The sequence below is a fragment of the Miscanthus floridulus genome, chromosome 15, assembly GCF_019320115.1.
Source record: "Miscanthus floridulus cultivar M001 chromosome 15, ASM1932011v1, whole genome shotgun sequence".
Lineage (NCBI taxonomy): Eukaryota > Viridiplantae > Streptophyta > Magnoliopsida > Poales > Poaceae > Miscanthus > Miscanthus floridulus.
The window spans coordinates 44137568-44143873 of record NC_089594.1 but is presented as its reverse complement, the minus strand read 5'-3'; the positions used below and the strand labels follow the sequence as shown (position 1 = coordinate 44143873).

At 42.6% G+C, this 6306-nt stretch overlaps 1 long non-coding RNA gene across 1 annotated transcript; it reads right to left on the bottom strand.

Annotated features, from left to right (window-relative positions):
* Positions 1-727: 727 nt before the first annotated feature.
* LOC136508258 (uncharacterized) lies at positions 728-3662 on the bottom strand. The gene is made up of 4 exons (XR_010771915.1): positions 3584-3662; positions 3373-3465; positions 1067-1172; positions 728-916 (listed from the first exon to the last, which is right to left on the bottom strand). It is a non-coding gene; the product is annotated as an uncharacterized lncRNA (long non-coding RNA).
* Between the last annotated feature and the right edge of the window lie 2644 nt (positions 3663-6306).

Genomic DNA, 6306 nt, shown 5'->3' with positions numbered 1-6306 from the left:
ACCTTCGAATGAAACATTCAAAGGTGTGGTACTTAGTACATGTGCAACCAGTGCCTCCTTTTCCCTCACAATATTGTATGGAGATGGTACTCAATTTTGAGAGGTTTGTTGCCAATCCATGTGTCTTCCCAAAACCGAACCGATGCCACTATGTGTTCAAAAAGATCCTCTTGCCAAGAATTGATCTTTGACTTTCATAAGTCTGGACCAAAATGTTTTATTTGAGAGGTATTTCCTTGTTAGAAGGTCTTGCCATGTTCCTTCCTTCGTTGATAAGTTTAAAAAACCATTTTCTCAATATACACTTATTTTGATATCTAGGTTTTGCATGCCTAACCCACCAAAATCCGTAGGTGTGCACAGTATGTTCCACTTAGTGAGTCTATGCTTTTTCTTGTGTTTGTAACTTTGCCAAAAGAATCGAGAGCAATAGTAGTCTATTTTTTGAAGGACTCTGCTAGGGACCTCAAAGAAGTAAAGCATATGCATGGATAAGCTTGTCAACACTATGTTAATCAAAACAATTTGTTCTCCTACTTAGAGGAGTTCTCCTTTGTGCTGTTTTGGCATATTGTATGCATACAAGCATCGACGCATTTATACAATTAGTACAACATCATTGAAAGAAATGATTTAGAAAACATAACCAATTTATTTATTTATATTTCAACTTCGGCTGTACATTATTTTTTTACAAATTATTTTGGAGATCCGGTAGGACTACGTACAATAATATATAATTGCATACATCTGCTAACCAATCCGAGAATCTCATAACTTATATAATTGTACTATGTGTTGTATTTTTTGTGTTTTCTAACTTCTCATTGTCACTATATTCGATTTGCAGTCACCCATGTATAAGGACATATGCACATATGTTCGCTTGGTCACAGCGTAGATACACCCTTACGGCCTGCAGTACCAAAAAGATATAGATATGTCAGTGATCAGTTTCGCGTGGCAACAGTTTCTAAAGAGACATAGAAAGATGGAGATGAACAACACAAATATCTTGGACTGTATATAAAAAGTGCATTCTTGATGTACAACTAGGATTACGTACTTCTTCTTTCCATTCGTTTGGCCCCCACTCTGATGAGTTTGTCTCTACGTATCCCCATGCTTTTTGGTCGGTTCCATGGGACGTACCAACCCAGTAGCTTTTCCATCTGCATGCATTTACGAATCAAAAACAGAGAAACGAAATTATTTATAATAATATGCAAAGAATCGAATAAATGGTTGTTTGATACACGTGGCTAATTACTAGTTGGGGCTAAAAATTAGCCCAACTTAGTTGTGGTTAGGTAGCAAGTTGGCTAACAACTAGTTGAACATTAAAGCTACTTTTTAGCTGGCTAGCCGAAGACAGTGGGCGAGGCTAGCAGATTGAGCGGAGGTAGGGGGTGAACATTGCTACTGTTACCAACGCACACATGTTGGGTAGGTGTTCCTCGTTCACTTAACCTTGTCGATAAATATTATGTCTATGTGCTCTTCCCGTTTAATTTGTGAACCTTTGGCTGTGGCTTATTATGTTGTTGTTTTTGCTGCTGCTTATGTTTCGGCGGGAGGTAGAAGATCCATTCGTGGGGTCTGGACGTCAGTCTGGTGCCTCTTTCTAACAATTTTGAGGCAATTGGAAACTGGCAGATGGGCAAGCTTTGTGGACCTGAAGGTATCATTCAATTATTAAGGATGATGCAACTTGCGAGCACTTGGACCAGGAATTTACTGTTTAGGAAATAATCAGCTATTCTGAAATTCTAAGGCCAATCTTAGTGTCAGTTTTACAAATGTTTCATCTGCATCAGCCGCATGACAACGTTTTTAAGAAGAGAGAAAAAAGTGAGTTTTGGTATGATTGCCAACTCTTTATGAATCATGAAATTAAATGTCTACTAAACTATAGAATAAAACTTTTCATTCGTTAAGTTTGAAAATAACATAATGAAACTCCTCAATGAAATAGACTAGCTTAAGGGCTTGTTTGGTTATATACTATTTACCTCAACCCGCATGTGTATAACTAGTAGGGGCCGACCTGATTCTATTTATGAAAAGAAAGAGAAGTAGATTGAGATGGAAATTAGTTCATATTTCACATCAAGCCACCTCAATACACATGGATTGACGCAAGGATCTGGGATTCGACCGAGACAATCCGAATTTCGGCGAAATTTGTCCATTTTGGTTAGGTCCGAAACGAATTTTGTGCTTCAAATCTCGAAAATTCACCGAATTGAGTCCGAAATTGGAACCGATTTTTTTTTTCCAAAATGAATCCCAGAACCTTGGATTGACGTGAATACGAGTATAGTCAAACAAAGTCTAAAAAATAGAAAATGAGAGATGAATAAATGAACTAGAGAGAACTGCTCCAACACTCATCTTTCTAAAAGTTTCAAAGATATCAAAGCAGCTTATCTAACTAATTAATTTTTTAAATTATTTTTTTCCGATACCCACGTGAGCCCAACCCGTCAAGCCCAGCCCGTGTCCAGGTCTAACTCCCAGATCCTTTTTGTTCGGTGGCGGCTCCGTTTACTCGTCGAAGGAGACGATAGGCGTGGTCCCCTCTTGCAGCGCTGAGGCGGCGAGCGGCTGCTTCATGTGCCGACGATTATGAAGAAGCAGTTGAAGAAGATGCCCATATCAGCAGTTCAGCAGGCAGCACGCTCGTCCAACTGGTCGATGGAGAAGCCGGAGACGCTGGAGTTCAGCTCGCCGGTGCCAAGCGCGATGACGTAGAGGCATATGTACTGACATACAAACAGCACGTCCATCTGGAGCCCTGCGGCCTGTCGCACGGCCTAACCTCGGCGAGTCCACACCGCGGCGGCCACAGCTGCCTCACCTCCGTGGACAAATGCAAGGAGCCATTTGCCCTGTGTGCGTGCGTGCATGGATGGATCAAGACCTCACGGCATGCCAGAGCTATAGCAGCAACGAGTTTGCAAACCGACAAGGTGAAAGCCAATGACGTCGACAAGCAGTGGTCACGTGGGTCAGGACTGGACATGAACTAGGCTTGGATGGGCCGGCCCAAAGAGAAAAATAATTGAGAAAAATTAATTAGTAAGACAGACTGCTTTGAGATCCGCGCAATCTTTAAAATGAGGAGTATTGGAGCGGAAATGAAGTAGATAGGTGGGATTTGTAACAAAGATACAAAAAGGAATGGGAGAGACAAAACGGGGCTTTTCATGCATATGCTGGTGGTACCATGCTCCATGCACATACGTGCATGGCTGAGCTCTCGCGGCACTGTTATTTTGCTACCTTAACTTGTACAGGTGAAGCTTACTGTTAAGGCTATAATATGAAATGTTTTAATATGTTCAGCTTATACACGTAGGGGTACTTTACCAGGAGAGGGTGAATCTTGTTCATGATGAGAAGCATCCTCCACAGGCGACACCTTCTTTGGTCCCTTCAGGCGCGGCACCTCACTAATTAACCCTGCATTTGCAGTGCGTCGGAGAAGACAGTAAGCAATCTTTTCTGAGTTCCTACTACCAAATATGCTGCATCTAATCTAAGAGATGGAGATAGTAGTATTTGGATCGAGGTTTATTACCCTTATCCTTGGGCTCAGGCATTGTTTGCGTTAAGGCGTAGCGTAACAATATCTGTATTGTGTTTGTTCTTGTTTCGCTTGAGGTTGTGATATTTGTCTTCTGATGTGTGCCATATATATACAGCCTGTCAATGGCAGCATTGTGGAAATTGCATCCTTGACTGATCAGTCTGAACTGCTGCCAATGATGTATTCGTAGCAATATATATATATATATATATATATATATATATATATATATATATATATATATATATATATATATATATATATATATATATATATATATATATATTATATGTAATTTAAATCTCGGTATTTTCTGAATATCTAATTGACTTGTACATTACTGACTTACTGTATGCTCGTGTGTGAGCGTCCGTTTGGTATTGGCCCTCAGCCAGGTAGAACACGGTTGTTCAACTTGTTGCTCTCCCAAACATTGTGGTGCAATTTACAGCTATCTTCTCTCTTAAGTTACATTCGTTCAATTGATATCTCTCTACTTATGCATACTTGTGGTCAAATTTAATAAATCACAAACAGACACATCTGTTTACAATGTACTATGGATCTCCGTGAATGAACTTTCTAGGCAATAGATGATTTCAAACTCAATAAATACGTATGTAAGGCCTACCGAACCCAGTGCTCACTTATTTGAGTTGTTCAATCAAGGAGCATTATACAATATATTTGGTCGGAATGTTCATCACTGTTTTTAGATATACTGTTTTTTGAGATCGCAGGTAATGCATGTCAATGTTCTTCTTTATTTGTTCAATCACAAAATGTACGTGTTCAAAGTCACATCACTACTGGAGACGGCCTCTTTGCCGAGGGCCTGAGGCCCTTGGCAAAGGCCCATTAACCCTCGGCAAAGGCTTTGCCCAGGGCGGCCCTCGGCAAAGAGCTCTCAGGAAATTTTGAGTTGGCGAAGAGGGTCTTTGTCGAGGGTCCTTTATCGGGCACTCGGCAAAGCCTTTGCCGAGGGTTGGAGCAGCACTCGGCAAAGAAAAACAGCCGTCACGGCGCCGGCGCCTGGGACGGAGTCTTTGCCGAGGGCCGTCTCCGGGGGCCCTCGGCAAAGAAATTTTTTTTGAAAAATCTTTGCCGAGGGCAATGGGACGGCCCTCGGCAAAGAATTATTCTTTAAAAAAAATCTTTTTTATTTTTTTTTAAAAAAAGTCTTTGCCGAGAGCCTCCAACCATGGCCCTCGGCAAAGAAATGTTGCAGAATTTTTTTTAAAAAAAAATCTTTGCCGAGGGCCTCCGGACGGCCCTCGGCAAAGGACCCTTCTTTGCCGAGGGCCTTGGTCATTGCCCTCGACAAAGAGGCAGAAATTTAAATTTTTTGTTTGTTTTTTGCATTCCATCGACACAAGCATTTCATATATATACATATATATATATATCAACTATCACATATATATATCACATAGAACCCATTTTCTCACAATATATCACAACCACAATTGTGAACCACAAATCACAATATATTACAATGACAAGTCATATGTTCATCATCATTCACATGTTTATTATGACAAGTTCATGAAATCCAAGTCAGAACCATAAACCACAAATATTACAATAAAGTCCAACCACATCACCTAGCACTAGTCCTCATCAAGGTAGCCTATGAGACGGTGGTGAAGGAAAGGCGGGATCAGCTGGTGACGCACTACCGGGATGATTGGAACCTGCGGACGGCGGCTGCACAAAGGAGCAGAGATTGCATGTGTGAGTAATCCGAGAAAATAGTTTTGAAACTTAGAGATTGCATCTAGTAATCTAGGAATACAAAAAGATTAGACTCAATTAAAAATTTCGGCAGCACCTCCCCTGCACGGGGAGGTTTCTAAAACCTGCAAGAAACTACGGCACGAACGCCGACATCCACAACGGCACGAACGCCGACATGCACAACGGCACGAAGGCCGACATACATGCAAAGCACAAGCGAAAAGTGAACTTTCATACTTACAGGAGTAGCTGCAGGAGTAGGAGGTGGAGGAGCTGAAAACTGCATAGGTACACCCGATGCTTGCCCAAGACTTTGCATGACCACCATCATCTCCGCCATCTGCTTCTGCGCGGCCTCGAACGCGACCTGCTGGGCCTGCAGCTGTGCGGTCAGTTTCGCGTTCTGCTCTTGACTTTGCCTTTTTGTTTCTTCCAGCTTGGCCTGCAATATTTCACTCCAATGTATCAGTAATGCAAATCTAATTTAGGTGTGTAAATATCAACGTACGACGAGTAAAATAGGAATTACCTGGAGTGCCTGGACCTGCTGCAGTGCTGGAGAAGGCCATGAGCGTATGGGCTGGCTGGAGCTCGTGCGCCGTGCTCGGATAGCATCGAGGGAGGGAACAACGGTGGAGTCGATGGCGCCGTCTGCAATCCACAGCCGCCCATGCTTCTTGCCCCCTCCGAGCCTCATGATCGTCTCTGCATCAATGGGCTCAGTGCGCACATTGTAATCTTCCCCATAGATCTCCCTTACCGAGGACGTGTACTCTTGGACTTTAGTGTACACGTTAGGGTCGGAGTACACCTGGGGCGAGGCAATCGGGTCGAAGGAGACAGAGGACGACACCCTGCCCACATGGGACATAGCCCACGCAGAGAACTCCGAGACCTCGCCCGGATGCGCAGCCTCCTACAAGAAAGATGGGAAGATGGTGAGAAATCAAGCAGAATTGAGCATCAAAATAAATGAA